This window comes from Chaetodon trifascialis, chromosome 5, assembly GCF_039877785.1.
Source record: "Chaetodon trifascialis isolate fChaTrf1 chromosome 5, fChaTrf1.hap1, whole genome shotgun sequence".
In the NCBI taxonomy this organism is placed as follows: Eukaryota; Metazoa; Chordata; class Actinopteri; order Chaetodontiformes; family Chaetodontidae; genus Chaetodon; species Chaetodon trifascialis.
In genome coordinates, this window is record NC_092060.1 from 22,560,508 (window position 1) to 22,577,991 (window position 17,484).

A 17,484-nucleotide genomic window follows, 5' to 3' on the forward strand; every position below is an offset into this window, starting at 1 on the left:
TTGAAAAAAAAAGTATTTCTATTAAAAAAATGGACGCTGGGTTTGACTGCTGCTTAAGCTACTGCAAAGCTAAATGCAGAAAAACAATGAGATGATCTCACTAAATTCCTAAATATGACACTCCATCCCTGTGTCATATGGTCCACATTTGAACTGCACCCCATGCACTACAGTCTACACAGTCCATATGCAAATACAATCCATATGGGCTCCACTGCATCCGCCACAACTGGAATGCACACGCCACATGGATTCAGATGGCTGCGAGAAAACTGTGCTGTATTTCAAAACTGCAAATAGGACTGTACTGTCTGTTCCCTTCCAACATAATTATGGGTGTAACTGTTATGAAATCGAGGCCGAAGCTGCATACAAACATCCAGGCCCTCAAGTCGCAGTTCAATCTTCGGTGTCGCCCTTCCACCCCGACCCAGCCCAATCGCGGAGCGAGACAAAAACAGACTGCGAGGCGAGTCCCTCTGCCCATAGTTTTCAGGTGGCCTCTCACTGCAGATTCAGACCAAAGAAATAACTAATGCGAGAGGAGTGTTTATCTCCTGGATATGTACGTGTGCAGTCAGTCTGATGCGGCTGCTCCGTATAAACGAGCACACAAGCTGTTCAGGAATTATCAACAGTCTTATGATGGAGCAATACCGACATTTGTTATTTATTTTTCCTTACTCACAATATGACAGTATTTGAGTGCCTTTACTGTCACAGCACGAATCATGACCAACTGCTGACATTAACATTTTAAAATAAATGACAAAAATGTCATTTTCTGCATTTTCTTTGCTGTAGGCTACCGAAAACGTACCAAACCGTGACCCTAAATCAAAGCTACATACCGGACAGTGAATTCTGTGTACCATCCCAGCCTGAAACTTAATTGAAACATAACCTAAATGCCAAATCCGTCTCCTTAGTGTAGTTTTCCAGCCATCCTCACCATGCATTTTTAATTAGCTTATAATTCTAAGAGATATTATGATGATATGCCTTCAATTCCTAGACTAAAAAAGAGGTTAGATAATTACGCCACAGAAAAATACTTTACAGTATAATCAAATGAGCAGGGCTCTAATTTGTGCACGTGGCCAAATGCAGGCACAGAATGTAGCTGAGGAAAACTATTTGACATGCAGCCCACATCTCCTGTAGTTAGTAGTTCTTAGGCAACAGGCAATTAGAGGAGATACTGCTGCTGTTATCTGCTGCTGAATCTGAAGGCAGATTCCAGTATTAACAGCCTGAGAGGCAAGCGGCACCTGAGCCTCTGGGACAACAAAGAACAGTAGATATCCTGCAAGCAAAATACTTTAAGCACTGTTTTACCCCCTTGTACTACTCTCTAGTGAAGGACTTTTCGACTCAGACTGAACCGCTTCAAATCTTTTACGAAACATAAAGACATGAAACGATAGCTACATGACAGCTGGTTGTGTAGGCACTCTTGGCTGGCAACAATTTACAGGTACAATTGCCACCTTTGAAGAATAACCATAAATCAAGCAATGAAATCTTTCACTGCAGAATGTCACTCAAAAGGACTGAAACAATGTGAGGTGATCATTCAGTACATGCAGAGGTTTTTGTTTTCCTCCACAGCTGGTTCACATTATAAAGCTAATCATAACTGTAGATACAAGGTCCTGTTAAAGCTGTTCAATTTGGAAATTAGTATGGAAATTGTCAAAATTAGAGAAAAGTGAGGTGAGAAAGAAATACTGAAAATGCAAGATTGTTAACTGGTGAGTTGTTCGCTTAACTGAATATTTTAATTCATGAGAAAGAACACATCCTCAGAGAAAAATACACGTACAGAATATAAAGAAGTGGTGGATCGTACCTTGTTGCAGTCGTCGAACAGATTCTCCTAAGCACCAGGCCACCTCACACAGGTGAACACCAAATTGCAGAAGTCTGGCTCCATCTTTGGGCCTGCAGAACACAAACGTGGAAAATGAAGCCCATACTGTTGAAAAAAACATGAATACATCTCTACCTTCATGGCTCTCAGTCAGCTGCAGAGCTGTGGCACTAAAGCACTCACCATAAAGTCCATTTTGATATAGCACATTTCAGTTTTGGATGCTAAAACGCAGCCTAAGGCGGCTTCCACGCTGACAATAGCCCTGCTGCAAAAGCTCCAGCTTCTCCACTCACTTCAATAAGCCCACTGCTTTGGCTCAGTGGGAAATCCTGTTGCAAAGGGATCCCAACAGTTGGTTTTGGCCCTTTCAGTCACACAGCACAATGTTAGGTCATTAGACAAAATACACTGGGCTCAAATACAAGCAAGCCCTGATATGAGACACAGCACCTTGTAGTGTGGACACGGCAGCGTTGTGGTGATCTGCTGCCTACCTGGCCAGCATTGAGATGAGGCAGAAAGTTATTCCTGCTGTGATTAACTTTCAAGGGGTGTACAATTAAACCTCAGAGGAGAACAAGGACATAAACCGCTGTCTTGGCATTTCAAGCTTTTATCCTGCGCTTGTTCGCTTATATTTCATCTGCATCCTGTGGCAAAATGCCCACACTGACACAAGCCTTTGCATTGCTTTTCCATGGTTCTATTGTCAGTGAGAAGGCCTCTCATGCAGCACTCAAATCCAAAATGATGAGCAGACAATGTTTCAGTAATCCCTGATCATTTGAGTGAGGAAGAAAAACTCTCAGGCAGCCTCCCACAGCAGACTATATGGAGGATTGTCCTGAGATAAGCAAAATAAGAATCAGACACCCCAGAAGAAACATTACAATCCAGGCTGCTCACTAATTAGAGCCAAAGAATGAATATAACAAACAGCTCTATAGGCCACTAAAATATGTAGAGTTATTTACTGCAGCGTAAGAGTGGGAGCACAACGGCACCAGAAACTGCTACGCACCAGCAGGAAGTGGATCGTTTCAGGGGATTAAAAACAGTGCGACGCATTTTTCATCGTTCTCCTTGGTGCCCCATTACAGTGGTTACATCTCCAAAGAGTGGAGGCTTGAGTTGATGTGTTTTGTGTGATCACACAACAACAGTCTGTGTGACTGTAACACACAACACTGCTTCTTCAGATGTGGATCAAATTCCTACAGGCTGTTCAAAATGCATGTTGTGTTGATAAAGGATGGGAAAAACTCAGAGTGTGTGTGTCGCTGGAAAGTACACAAACACAACACAATGAAGGGATGAGTAGGTGCGCTTGGTTTGCTGAGGGAAACCAGACTTGTGTAGTGTTTTTTTTTGCTCTCAGCTGACAAAGATGTAGCCCGAAGATAGGTTTACATCCATTTTCTTGTTTTTTTGTCAGTTGCTAGCAACAGTTCATCGAAGAACTGTTGGTTTAAGAGTTATTATTTCTGTACGTGGACGGACAACAACTTGTACAGCTTCCACAATCTCATCCACATTTGGCGCCTTTTCTCAGCCGCCATTTTTCACAAGTGCAACTACGTATCGAGCTCGCTATATAGATGATGTCTGCATTCTTAATCTAAGATGTGTGAGATGTGAAAGAGCGGTCGATAGGCAGGTCACCTGACCTATTCAATTGTTGAACACATCAGAGATGTGGGCAGCAATTCAGAGGTCTGGAGCAAGGCTAATGAGGATTATTGCAAAAATTCACATGGCGATTTTACACGCCGCATTACAGGACTGAAAAGTGACACTGTCTGAGCCATTTCACTGACCATGGTCATAATATGATGGCTCTGCCTCCAGCCAAATATCTGACTACACCCATGCCCACCCACACCTTCCTCAACATCCGGCTCACACTAGCAAAGAAACCATTAACAGTAATGAGAATCGATGGGGGTGTTAAAAGTATTGGCAGTTCAGCCCAGGAGCTGCTCTCTGTGCCGTCTTTATTAGTCTGGAAAAAGAGTGCTGTTCTCTGGCCTGCCAACTCTAAATAGGAGTGCATTGATCAGAAGGTCAAGCCAGGCTGAATCCAGCCCTTTAATTGTCTGTGTCACTCCTCATTGTCAGTCCAACAGCTGCCAGTCATCTCCCAGGTAAACCAAGGCCACCATCACAGTTGGCAGTTAACACCGAGGCAGAGGTTAAGGCTCGGACAGAATACAGCTTCAGCAGGAGGCAGAATATTTTCCAATCAGAGTGAATCATCATATTCATCTTCATCAGCTGAGCGCAAGAATAAACACCACACTCGTCTGGTTTCTCTCAGCAAATTAGGCACCCCTATTAATCTGCTCATTGCTGTATTTGCCTTCTGAATTTCCTCACAACTGGCAACCGCTCTCAAAGGGTGTCCCTTCCTCAGCGCAATACAGATTCCTTACAGTCCTTAATGCCTTCTTATGCAGTAGATCACATTACAAAGCAGTCTCCCTGCAACTGTCTGAATCTTACTTATGGTAACGTTAAACTACTTAGTTTGCCAAGTAACATTAGCTACTGAAACTCCCATAAACATACTGCAGATTATATATATATACAACACACATATTGCATATTAAAGCAGTGATTAAATATAATTTACTGTATTTTTAAAATTCTGGAGAGTGCATGATATCACTGCTTAAACGGTAAGCTCCATAGAGTACATAGCTTAACAGTGCATAGGCAGAAGGCTGCTTCTGGATAACAAAGAAAAAGTCTGATGGCAAGAGAATAGAGAGGGTAGCCCCCCCTCTAAGCCTCAACCATAGAATGCATTTGTCTTACTGCTGAACAGCCACTGAAAGGTACAGCACAATTTGCATGTCTTCTTAAGGTTTTGCCAAAGCATTCCTGATCAAGGTCCAAGGCTGTGTGCCTGACAAAGACATGATAGGAATGAGTTTTAAACAATGAACAAGTCACACTATTTGTATGGACTGTGAAGATGGAAAGGTGAAGGAAAGATGCACATTTCCTTTTAAAAGTACCAACAGTTAACACAACAGTCAGTACTCAGCTTGTATGTAGTTTGCTGGCAAAGCAGATAAATGCAATCCCTCATTTGGTCTAATTACTGCACTGATAGATGAATACCACCTCTTCCTTCCAACCACATAAATTAGATTCCCCCCATACAGAAACCAGCTAAAATATCTGATATTAGGTAACAGCTCTTACTTTTGTGTCGAAATGATTTACTCTGAAAAAACATTGCTCTTGTCTATTATGAAGTTTCAGTCTTGTACTGACATGAAAAGATTTTCAATTCATTCACCAGGCAAACAAACATATTCATGGCACAAGTGAAACTTTCACTGAGTTACCTGCTGAAACAAAAGGATAAAAATTGTTATGTTGGTTCAGTCTATCCATCTCTGATTGCAGAGCCTGCTCTAAGGGAGGAAAACCAGTCAAATCCTTTCACACATTAATCCAGATGTCTGGCTGCTTCAGACACAGAGCTCTGTCAGAATTGTATCCTGGCTTTAGAGCTGGAGTCATTTCAAATGTCTTGGCAGCTAATCAGCCGCTATCTTTCATCAAAAAGCCACAGTGACGGGGCTAAACCTATCTATACAAAAATCTACCAGGGTAAGATTGTGTTTCAGTTGTACAGTCGTTCGAGGCTTTAGTGTTTTATAGGTTTGAGTGCAGCCACGTGAACAAATCCAGTGTGAGGAATATGTCTGACCTGCTTCTGGATGTAACATAAGTAGGTTTGTTTCGTATGTTGCTCCTGTAAACTTACAAATGAAATCATATTCAGATGAAACCACAAACTTGCGACAGGCAGATGACAACGAATCAAGTCCCAAGAAACCTGGCATGCAAGGGCTTGAACATTCACAGCGAGATCGAATTCCAGTTCCCATTAGCTTGAAATATGCACATGTCATTCATTCAGGACATGATAGCCAAGGGTAAAGTATGGAATGATGTTGTGACCACTTTTTGCCATAATCAAAGTCCTCACAGCTCATCACTACAACTGGAAACTTAGCTCAATCACCAAAACCATAACCCATCATCAGCTCAGCCTGATTAAAAGTGTGGCTTTCACCTTTAAGAAAAATGCAGCATTTGTGAAAGTAATCGCCCCGTCCAAAAGGCTTTAAGCGCCGAGGTCATCCTCAGATGATTAGGTAATCAGTGCAAAACAAGGTGTACAACACAGCCCACGCTGTTGTTCGCCACACATGAATTTGAAAAGCCATGCATGTCGGAAATCTGATCATCTCTGGGTGTGATGAACACAGCACTTTTTCATGCGTTGGATTAAAATGAAAGCACATCCACCCCTCTACTTGTCAATGTCACTGCAGCTTCCAAACTTACTGGGGTATGAAATTAATTTACTTCACACCTTTCGGAGATTTCACATGAGATCAACATCCATTGAGATGTGATGAGGAGATTTAGCCGAAAGCTGAAAGCCACATAGCCTAAATGACTGACCACAGGGAGTGATAAAGGATATTGTAGCAAGGTGGTTGGACCAATTTCAGCAGCAATTCAGCCTGCCCGAGGAGAAAATAGGCTGTGTTTAGCAGGTCAGTGTTTAGGACTGAATAGATGCCTTCTCAAGCATTGGGCGATGCCCTGAAAGTAAAACCAATGCAATGAATGCACTAATGTTTATCCTGAGTATATGCTGCAAGGTCACTGTGAATAGTTCAGCTGTCCCTGATGTCGAAGGCCTACAGCATCCCATGTGGCACTTAGAGTATGAGTAAGTCCACTGCTCTATTTTTTAAGCCTCCTGGGAAGCTTATAGCGTATGCTCCCATACTGTCATTTAAGCTAGTTTATTTTTGTACTAAAAAGGTAGGGGATGTTAAAACTTGCGAAATAGATTTATTTTTAACAGCCATTTGAGTGAAGTGGAGCAGAAGGTAACATAAGACCTCTGTGAGGGAGGTGACTATAATTAAGTTACTATGCCAACAAAATGTCTTCATGTGCACATTTACTTTGTCCTCGTCTCCACCGTGCAGTGCATGTAAAATTGCAAGTAAGGAAAACCCTGACAGTGTATACGCTCGAGTGCTGTTGGACTGATGTGCCACAAAAAACAGTCAATTAAAAAAATTCACTCTGCCCAGATGATAAGACATTTCATTGCCATATAAAGGGAAATACATTTGATCCGTCCTTTCATCAGTCCAGTTTATTCTCATAATTTAACCCGAGTTAGCCTTTTCCTGATAATCTATATTGGGTTAAAAAGGCTTTTTGTTCTTCTTTTTTGTTTCTTATTCATCTTAACAACACATTATTAACCTACAATGCCTTTAACCATCTGTTGATAATGTCATATAAAACATGTCCATATAATTTTTCTAATCTAAATCAAGTGTGTATTATGCAGTTCTGCTGCATAGCAAAATATAAATGTCCGGTTGATCTCACTGAGTGATATTTGATCATAAGAGGACTTAATTAAATATAATTAAATGCAATTAAAGCAAATAATGGCCCCCATCGTACTGATTAAAGGCAAATGAGACACAATCTTATTTAAGTGCTGGCAGGTATTCATGGTGGTGACTGTTGGATTTAACCATGTTTTGTTCGTTTAGTGGCTATTACAAAGAAGTGTGAATCTTTTTAGTATTTTTGAGGACAAGTCTGAGTTTAAAGGAGAGTACTAAATAGTGAAGTAACAAAAATATAACAGTTTCAGTTTCTAATTTTGCATCTGACACAAATTACTCATATAGTATTGCAACAAAAAAGACCCCCATGCACTGATTCATGGATATTATTTCGCTATTACCTGCTCTCTTCACTCACTTGTTGTTTTTTGGCAGGTAGATCCTGTATGTAGAGACCCAAAATACACAAGAGCTTATTGATTCACTCAGATGGCACCTCTCACCGCCTGCCTCCTCTTATCCAGCTGCCGACTTCTCTTGAGGGTCAATACAACATCTCATAAAGAGAAATGTCACCTTTCCTCACCCAAAGTGGGACAAAAACAATTTGGTTCAAAACACGGGAAATGTTTTCAACATGATGCCATCCGCTAAGCTAAGTTTAGCAAAGTGGCCACAGGCGGGAGAGTCTAGTCAGACAGATTTAGCGAATGAAATCAAAATACTGCGGGGGCACTTTAACACAAGGACACAGTGTTTAATTTACAACAAACAAGCAAGTAAATAACACTGCAAGCAAGAAACATCAGACTGACATTAACAAGCAAAGGGTCAGTGAAGGGTTATAGGGTGGCAAGTTTTCACATTAATGGTGGGATTAACTGAGATCATGTACAGGCATTATTAAAATAACATGCAAGGACGTAAGGATGAGATCCACTGACATTTAAAACACAGAAAAGGACAGAGGTTTTACAATAATTAGAGCAGGAAACTGCTAAAAAATATTAGGTTTGCCAGCTGTTTTTCCAGTCGCATTAATGAAGCTGATAATGTCACAGGCTTACACTGCTTGTACAGTAAGCGTTCATCATTGACCAAAGCAAACACAGGGACATCCTACTTCTTAAAGATACATTAGCCATCAACAGATAAAAACCTTCCTGGAACAGTGGTCTAATAATTTATAAGGAACTGACAGCTGTGGGTGCAGCTATCTATATTTTAGGATGGAAATCTGTTGAAGTCTGTCATATTTAAATCTCTCTGGTCATTACAGTATGTCTGGTGAAATTAGATAGCAAAGTATTCTGGCTCTCCAGGTTTCCCTGCCGCCTCTCTGTTCTCCACCCTCCCTCTCGCTCCCCTCCCAATATTTTCATATCTAAACCCATGAATTAATGGCTTATTTCAACCAAACCAGAGCTGGTTATTGTCTGCGGAACAGTGGAAAGAAAGTTTTATTTTGTGCTAGATTTGAATGAAGTGTGTCTTGCGATGATAAAAATTACTGTTCCTGTAAATAACGGCACAAAAAGGATCTTACTCTTCAACAAAAAGGTCTATCTCTGCAGGGATCCTTTGCATAAGACACTCAGGATAACAATCTGAGCCTGTCAGTGGCATAAACAAGCATTTTTAGTGGACGTACATTGACGGTGCGCAGTACATTGCGGCCCGCTTTGCGGCTGTTGGATGCAGCACTCTGGCTCAATACTGGACCAATTTCAAAAATTGTTGTCCCCATTAGTCACTCAGACACAAAAACATGGAAAAATACAGTCCATAAACACAGATAATATTTGTCCGGGACAATGGGAAACTCAGGTCATAGGCAGAATTTTTGAAAGATAAAACATCAACATATGTCAGCACCCACTGCTCAACATCATGTCAACAATGTCAGTTGCTTGAAACTGCAACTGTGTCTCTGTCCTTTTTTGGAGAAACTCTAATCCTATTCGTAACAATATCTGGATTTAGTTTTGAATCAGAATTTGAATGATTTCAAGAGGTCAAGCTCATTGAATAGGCTAAGAAGACGTAGCTAAGCTAGCTTTCATTTCCTGCAGGTATTATGGATGCAGCACAAGCTGGCCAAGTTTAAGAGGCGGGCTTAGTAATGTCTGCATCACAAATAAAGAAACTGACCGAAGACTAAATGATGAATCAAAGGAAGTTCTGCCGCCATGTCATCTTTGCTTGACAGCATTAGTTAGCTATAAGCTGGAGACACTTTTTTATTCACTGTGCCACTCAAAGGCTACCAGCAGCAACCAGCAACTTTTAAGGTGGAATGTTTTCTTGCTACTCAATGGATGAGTCGATGACATGAAGCAATCAATACACATTAAATGTCAAAATGACAATTTTGCCTATTCCATGTTTTTTTTTACTGGCTCTCTTGCATGACATACACTTTAGTGATGAGTGATGACCTATAAGAACATATTTGCCTGGTTTGGACAGGATTTTGACAGCCTCTTCATCTTCAGCATTAACAAAATATAGATGTTAAATTGCAATTTTTACAATAGCAGCAGTCTGCAGCTGGTACACCTACAATGCCAAGCTTATGACTGGTGTGTGCTATAAAAACACAGTCATTTTATGCTACACATCTGAACCTGTATACCTCATCAATTTTCCTAAACAAGCTTTCAGCTACTTTAATATTGCACGCTGATAATCAAGGACATGACAAACACTTTATATGTGGGCTCTGAAAGCAGACGGACTGCCCACCACTCACAGCAATTTCAAGTAATAAAAACATTGACCATATGGTGGAAAGTGGGTGTGCTGTTGTGGTAATCCATTTTAATAAATAGAATTAGGATTGCTGAAGGAAATAACATATTTCTCCTTGTGTCCACAATGATGAGACATTCAGAAGAAGGATTATTTAAAATAAATCATCAATAACTCCACTGCTTGGCCTTTCAAGGCATAAGCATTAATGTGTGCTGTCCATCAGAATATAAATGAGAAAGTGACGGGTGAATAGGCCCATCCATACACATACCTCTTCCATGCAATTGTAAGGGTCAATGTCAACCTAATTCAGTCAAAGCTGTCACTGATCCTGAAAAGAGGCAGCCCTTAATCACAAAACGATTGATTTCTGTGCTCATGTGTGTCACACACACTGACGCACAGCACAAACCACCAGCCACCGCTGCTAATCTCCTCTGACAGTACACATATTATGAACAGGACACCTTAATTCAAAAGTGAAAAACTAACCTAAATTTGCATGTAGGGAAGGTGTCTGACTTCAGATGTAAGGTCATTGCATTTTTATTCAAGTTTAGCTCTATTTCAAGCAACCAGGGTCACCTTATCTAACATCAAAATTCAAATGAACCGACAGATCTCAAATGCAGTGCAGACAAATGCCTTTTTAACGAAACGATGATTGCCGGGGCAGTTTAGTACAAAAGCATATTGTAACAAAAACTTAAATTCTCTTTTAAATGGAAGATGAAAGGCCTCTCTGACAAAGAAGACTTAAGAGCCATTCATGATGAAACTTTTGCAAGTTTTCAAAAAACTCATACCTCATTTTAAGGTACTAAATGAGAACTTTCAGAAAACCTATATCATTAATGGCCGTTAAGTGATCTGCCATCAGCTCACGCTCCATGCCACAGACACAAGCACGCACCATCCTGGACATCAGCCAAAACACTGTCATGACATCCACGAGACTGAATGCTGAAATGAGCACTGAATGCTGGAAAATAAACTACAGCAATATTTAAAATATTGTTATTATCTATGTTACGAAGCAACCAATCGTCATATGAATTACTTCTGAATCTAAGCAGGGTGACAATGACAAAGAAAGCCAAACGCAGTTATCATCAGTCATGTGATGGGGTTAATAGCTGCATGCTAACCCGCTACAGGTTGTTTAGAATTTGTTTTGTTTCGATATTCAGGTTGATATAGCGAGATACCTATGGTGGACCATTATAAATTGCTAGGTTTAGTTCAAAAGAGGTTTGGTGTGAGTTTTAGGCGTGGGCTAATTTGCCTTTTTTAAAGATTCAGGCATTTAGTAATAAATAAAACAACATCATGCATCAGTCATGCAGAGGTACAGATGTGAGGATTTGCTACTTTTGTCATAATAGACTGAATATCTTCAGGTTTTGGAGTGTTTTCAGACATTTTATACACCAAATGACTGATTAGTTAAGACAATTATCTGTCAAATACTTCACTGACTCACTGTGGGCTCAGTTCAAAATTCAAAATTGTGAACTATGAATGTGAATAAGTTCATTTCAATCAGAGTGAACTGAACTTTGAGCTGAACTTGCACAACACTGTTAGCTGCTGACACTCACATTTCTAATTCTCTGTTGTGTCTCCCATAATAAATAGCCAACCATTTTTCCAAGCTGCTCAGACATAAACAATGCAACAGAGCACACTGACTCCATCCTGCTGCCACAGTCATGACATCATGAAATGTAACAACAGGCCTCCTCTGCTGTTACACATGTACAATCTCCTGAGCGCACTCAGATTTGGTGTCTATACGTCTCTGTCCTGTGCCTTCAATAAGTCGAGCTAAAATCCATCAACAAGGCAGTAGATCAAGTAACACACTGGCATGGGTGCAGCTCTTATTTGTGCAAAGCAAGGTCACAGAACCACATGGATGTTTGATCAATCAGACAGATTAATGAAGCACAACCTGCTGACATGACGAATATTGGCACCCCTATTACATCTTGGTCCTGCAGTCCTCAACCCTGCTTAAATAAATCAGGTCCAAGTAGAAGGAGGCAGGTAAACTCCTGAACCTAATCCTTCACATGATAAACAGGATCCAACAAGAGCTTCAATATAATAGAAATCAGGCTCTCCCTGGAAATACTGAACACCAAAATATGAGAATTAAACATCACCTGGCAGATTAATCGATAATGAAAATAACTGTTAGTTGCAGCCTGACAGCAAATGGCAATTTTGCTAAGAAACGGCTTAATCAATAATCAAATTCTCTGTCAGCACACTGGGGCAGTTGCATGGTCTTAGTGAGGTTACACAGGATTTTAAGACAAAATGACAAAATCCCATCACAGCTCTGCAGCAGATGAAAATAACTCGGCAGTTGTTTCCGCTAAATGAGCCAATTTGCTGAAACACTCAACGCACCGCAAACGTCATTTTTCCTGCCCAGATTTTGGTTGTATTTCTGAAAATGGGGACTCGGAGTGGGCCAGAACAAATGGCATCCTCCATTTTTAATCAATAGGAGGATTAACCTTTGCTATCAGCAGCTCCTCTCTTGGTAAAATGTGGAGTCAAGATTTAGGATTATACCTGTGATGACATGCCTTAGCTCATTATTGGACTTAGATCTTCAGACCTGTATGACACCCCATATATCACTGGCATTAGGTTACCATTAATGACTCAGTAATCCTTCAAATCTCTCCAAAGAAATGCACCTCATCATGAGCCTTTCTGGAAATGAATGTATTTGCAGAGGTGTCTTCGGTAATGATCCTCCATATTTTTAGAGGCAAGCTCCTCACTTCCATGCCTTCATCAAAACTGGTCTTCTGAACATTTAGATAAGTACCACAGTGATGATTCTTACTATTTCCATATCACTCCCAGCCCTTATAAAACTGTCTTACAGCACAGCGCAAACCTGTTTCTCAAAGCAAAATAATCTGACCACAGACCCCACGACTGAAACACCAGTTTAAATAAAATAATGAATTAGCTGATTTACTTAAATTAAAACAAGCTTGATAATTAATCATTTAACTCGACACAACTCATCCTTATTCATATGCCACTTTAAAGACAAGACTGACGATTCAAAGTGCTTTAAAGTGCTGAGAGACACAACAAAAGAAAGAGGAGGTCAAGGATAAATATAATAAAAAATGAAAGTCAAATGTTGACAACAGCTGCCACCTTGGATGAGCAAAACAAGCCTGAACGTATCACATGCTGTGCATTTTCAACTATTTTAAATTTTGTAGACTTAATTAATTGTTAAATCTAAAATCTAATTAATGGTTTGATCTATAATTAAAATATTCATAGCTGTGACTTGATCCTCTGAGTATGACTCAGACTATCTATTCCAGCTGTTCCATGAGCTGGTTAGTAAGGGCAATGGCGTTGTCCTGAAATGGTGCAAATCAACAGGGAGATAAATCCTCAGTCCACTTAAAACAAGGCCCATTAGTGATCCAGATTCAGACCAGGTTACCAGAGCAGGACCATTTATGGGCCATGATGTAGCGTTACCTCAGCTGACCTGCATCAGGCTACTACAGGCCCTGCAAGGCCAAACATGAGCAGTGCTGTAACCAGATATCAGCCTTTAGTAAACAACCAAGCAACAACAGCAAACCACACTATCCATACTTACTATGTGGGTACTACATACTGAAATTAAAGCTGTGCCAACAGTAGCAGTCTTTTACAAACATTTCTGCATTTATTATTACAGCAAAGCCTCTATAAACTTATATATTACAGGTTACAAATGGTGAGGTACAAAACTGGCTAAAGTTAAAACGTCTACCTTGATTGGTGCAGTTAACTGTTCTCAGAGCTCACTCTGCATGACAGGAAATAGTTGTGAGCATTACAGGACTCTTCCTTGCTCATCTTCCCTTTTAAAAGCACAAACCTCCGAATAGGGAGTAACCATCAGTATGACTGATTTATGCATACAGGTGAAATAGAAAAACTACATTAACAGTGGACTTTATACTGCAGATGCTCAAAGACGGACGTAAGCTGTCACACTGCTCACTCAAACTAGCTAATGTCCGATCAGCAGTCAATTTAAGTCAGCTAACTTCACGTTCCGTACCGGCACAAAAGTCAGCTAACTAGACCAAATTCGTGGTAACACAACTCTTACGATTACAGTAAATAAAGCGGTTTGTATGTGACAACAATATATAATACGCCGTCAACTTTTAACAGAGCATGCCTCATTATGAACTTCCCATGGCAGCCACACTGTGAGAGAAGCTAATGCTAACAACCGTTACCGTAGTCGGAATGAAAGACGAAAGCTAAGAGGAAGTAATGTTGTAAAAGTACCTGGTTGTACCTGTCTGTCCTCCTTCATGCTCGCTGTGCCGCTTAAAAACCGTCCGAAAAATCCACACGAAACTTGGAAGTGTCTCACTGTTGTACTCGTTGAGTGGGTAACCAGGAAAGCCTCTGGTTAGCAACGAGACCTGTCAAATAATGGCGGAGCCAAGTACGGCAAGCGAGAGGCCGACACGTGCTTTTTGTTGACGTTTTTAAGCGGTCCCAGATGGGCGAAATATTACGGATGGCTTCCTTTTGATGCTTACTGACAGATAATTTACGGTCAAAATAAGTGTATCCAACAGATTTAAAGCTAATAAAAGTACTCTGGAGACGAATAAACACTTTTTGTTTGGCAAACCAAACATTTATTCAACATGATTTAATAACAAATCCTTTACTTAAGGGATTTTCACTAGCAGGGTTTGTCTTTGCTAATATTTGATGGCATAAAGAGGAGTTTGCACGATACACATATGCACAACATATATATATATATATTTTTTAGCAGATTTTTGCATGGTTTTGGCTACATATTGGGATTAAGTATTTTACACAGCTGGCAGAGAAGGCTTTAAAACAACGTCATGTTAAAGGGAGTATAAATGTGAAATCTTGTCCTGCATTCAAAATTTTACTTAAGTGATATTATGGAGGTATCAAAAGCATGTAACAACAGGAAAAAGTACCGATTATGCAGAATCAGAGTATATTGAATTACTATACTGGCACACTAATGTGTAGCCTCCGCTCAGCAGCATTTTAATCTTTAGTTGGTTCAGGCAGAGCTAATTTAAACCATGTCATAATCTGTGGAGAAGATTAATCTCCAACAAGGGATCATATTTTGTATGTAAAATCTTAATCTGCAAAGTAATACATTTTAGTAAACAGTACAGTGTCAACTCCTTCCCTGTCATATGAGTGTGACTCTGTGTTGCAGATGAATAATTCAGATTAACCTGCTTTTTGTTGATGTGGTTGTTGTTTATGTGTTTGTGTACTTTGCAATGATCGAAAAAGTGTGTCCAAAATGGATCACTCTTTATACAGCAGTTCAAGGGTGCAGGTATTTGTCTTGACTCTTTTGGTAATGAATGTTGAGCTCTGCTATTAGTGCATGAATTTATATATCAGAAAATGTCTCAGAATCTCCAGAATGGACAAATTTGATAGGTTCAGTTTTTATTTCTCATCTTATTTCATATGGAAGACTTTGGATGGTTTTCTTTTATTAATTATACAAAAATATATAATTCAACCTCCTGGAGTTGGCAGCTCACAAATTTCTTTTAAGTTTTAACTGTAGCAGTTTTTAAAGACCCACAAGACTCATTTCTGTCCATCTGCTGTATCTATCAGAAGTCGTTATCCTCTTTTACAGCTGTCATTATTATTCTACGGTTATTTAATGGGTTCCCTTCAAATTCCAATTCAAATTAATACAAGAATATTATGGAGATGGGTTTGATGAAAGTTGCATGAGTTGTCCTTGCAGGAGGAAGTTAGTTCTTCACTGAAATTCCAAGCGTACACTGCAGCCATGTAAGTCTGTATGTGCTCGTGGTGAAACTAAATGTATAGTCGTGACAGTGGTGGCATTTGACATTTAGCGACATTTAGTCAAATATACCTCAGCACAAATTGAGGTACTTTACTTAAATATGTTCATTTTATACTACTTAATACTTCTGTTCTGTTACCCTCAGGGAAAAATTGTACTTTTTGCTCCATTAACTACATGGCAGCTGTAGTTCCAAGTTATTTTGCATATGATAAAAATCAGGTGATAACTTTATAAAATACAATCTACTGTAGAAGATTCAACCGCTGCTTCTCAACCGTTTTGGCTCATGTGGGGCTGTCTATGACATTTCAGATGTTTATTAGTTGTTTGTAGCTACACCAAAAAGTGATTCATTTGGAAAAACTGCTCAGGATGCAAAGAGATCAGAGTGACCTTTTGGGCTCTACATAATTGTATATATTGTCAGACTGTGCTTGTACTTCTGTACGTATTTGAATGCAGGACCTTAATGTGCAATAGAGTATTTTAGATAGATAGATAGATAGATAGATAGATAGATAGATAGATAGATAGATAGATAGATAGATAGATAGATAGATAGATAGATAGATAGATAGATAGATAGATAGATTTAAGCAAAGGATTTCAGTACTTTTTCTAACTTTTCTCTCTCAGCGGCAGTGATGTGAGATGAAAAGGCTCACTCTAAACATTTGTTTCATTTGTTTTTTTTGTGACATATTTATCCTCACTCCTCATTCTTCATTTTGTTCCGGTGGCACCTTAGGCATGGGATTTACAAGGCTTAGTTTGTCTGTATCCTAATCTCTAACAACTACCACAGCTCAAAGCTGTTTCTTCTCACTCTCCCGCCACTTAAATTACACCCTTGTTGAGAGATGACAGTGTTAACCACCAAAATGTCACTGATTTAATCATCCAAAAGCAAAGAATAATGGATATCTAAAGCCTCTAATATCACTTTTCTGTCCTTATTAAGCAAATGAATTCATTTTGTGTGTAATTTCACTTTTCTCGCACTTGTATGGCATGCCATCTCCTACTCTACAGCTTATTGTTACTGTTCTGGTGGCTAAGCTCTTTCAGAGATGCTGGGGCATGAACAAAGCCAGTGATATCTAGTGAATTCTCATTACAAGGGGATTATCATATGTGCCAGCATGCATTCCACTCCCACATCATTAAGTGTTTTGGACCATTTACAGCCAATTACACCATTGCCAATACTTTTTTATTTATTTATTTTATTTATTTTTTTCCCGCACCCACCCTTCCCCCCAGGCTGATGATGATATTTGACATGTTTTGACAACTCAGTGTGCATTATCATTCTTGGTTTACTTGCGCTGGATCAGACTACCTGGTAATCACTATTTGCTCTGTAGCAGACGTCTCGTTTCTTCTGTGTGACTAAACATCAGTGTCACATACGCTCCAGCAAGGAGGGAGAAACTAGTACAGTGTAAATACTGATCTGAGAGATCTATTAATGCTTAATGAGCCATTAATATTCCCGAATGAGCAGTAATCCCAGTTAACATGTCTCTCCCAGCTGGAAGATG

The 17,484-nt window shown here is 39.8% G+C and overlaps 2 protein-coding genes across 3 annotated transcripts in view; both read right to left on the minus strand.

Annotated features, from left to right (window-relative positions):
* enox2 (ecto-NOX disulfide-thiol exchanger 2) overlaps positions 1–14,531 on the minus strand; it is a 167,769-nt gene extending 153,238 nt beyond the window's left edge. For both annotated transcript variants that reach the window (XM_070962542.1, XM_070962544.1), the window contains exons 1-2: positions 14,380–14,531; positions 1,853–1,944 (exon numbers count right to left, since the gene is read on the minus strand). The gene's annotated coding sequence lies outside the window, so the exon portion shown is untranslated. The remainder of the gene's footprint in view (positions 1–1,852; positions 1,945–14,379) is intronic.
* Positions 1–17,484, minus strand: part of rpl36a (ribosomal protein L36A) — a 324,940-nt gene that overhangs the window by 241,789 nt on the left and 65,667 nt on the right. The window lies entirely within an intron of this gene.